Source organism: Chaetura pelagica, unplaced genomic scaffold (genome assembly GCF_000747805.2).
Source record: "Chaetura pelagica isolate M959 unplaced genomic scaffold, ChaPel_1.0 scaffold637, whole genome shotgun sequence".
Taxonomy (NCBI): domain Eukaryota; kingdom Metazoa; phylum Chordata; class Aves; order Apodiformes; family Apodidae; genus Chaetura; species Chaetura pelagica.
The window spans coordinates 1,437,478-1,438,381 of NW_009953950.1; positions in this window are offsets into that span (position 1 = coordinate 1,437,478).

The following is a 904-nucleotide window of genomic DNA, read 5'->3' on the forward strand; positions in this document are numbered from 1 at the left end:
TCCGGCGGGGGCTGCCGGCACCCTGGGGAGTGGGGGTGTGTGTGTGTGGGGTTTTGGGGGGGTTCTCTGCCGGCTGGGAGGGTGAGACCCTGGGAGGAGACCGGCGAGGGGATCCCCTTGGCGCCCCTCTCTCCCGGCTTCCCCGCCGCGGGCTTGGAAACGGCTCTTCCCCTTCCCGCACCGAGGTTTCCGTGGCTGAAATGTTGCCTTCCTCTTGAAATACTTCAGTTGCCTTCACCTGTCTTTCTTCCCCCCCCGCCGCCCCGGTTTGTTGGCTTATTTGTTTTGGTCGGAAATGGGTTTTAAAGTCTTGAGACTCGCGTTGCTGGGGACCAGCAGCTGGACACCAACTGCGTGCAGTCTGGTCACGGCATTTTTAGCATGTAGGTACATCCAGGTGCTTCTTGCCCATCAAAGCGATGGGAGATGCCGCGTGTGTCCGCAGGAGAGAGCACGGCTCGGCTCTTCAGAAGTTGTTGGTATCTCAGCGCTGCAAAAGATGTGGGATGCACCCTGGATGGTTTTTTTCCCCTAGGGTGCTGCTAAGAAAAATCCGCGGAGGGTCTCTGCTTGTTGTTTATTATCCAGAACCCTTCAGTGGAGGCTGTTACCATCAGTCAGGCTATATCTCAGCATTGTAAAGAGCAGCAGGGGCTTGGCTGGGCAGTAAACAGAGTGCAGACAAGCCTGCCGTGCTCCCATAATGAAGAGTTGTTCCTCTCTGACTTGTGCCTCTGTTTTATTAGACCCTTCGCAGAGGGCTTCCCAAACTGGGATGCTTCACTGTTACTGAAAGCTCCTTGGACCAATGGGGCTAAGTACAGTGTAATTTCCTCCAGGTGTAAGCACCACTGTAACTGTGCTGCTGTTATGATTGCATCTTGGTAGCTTGCATTCCTTCAGT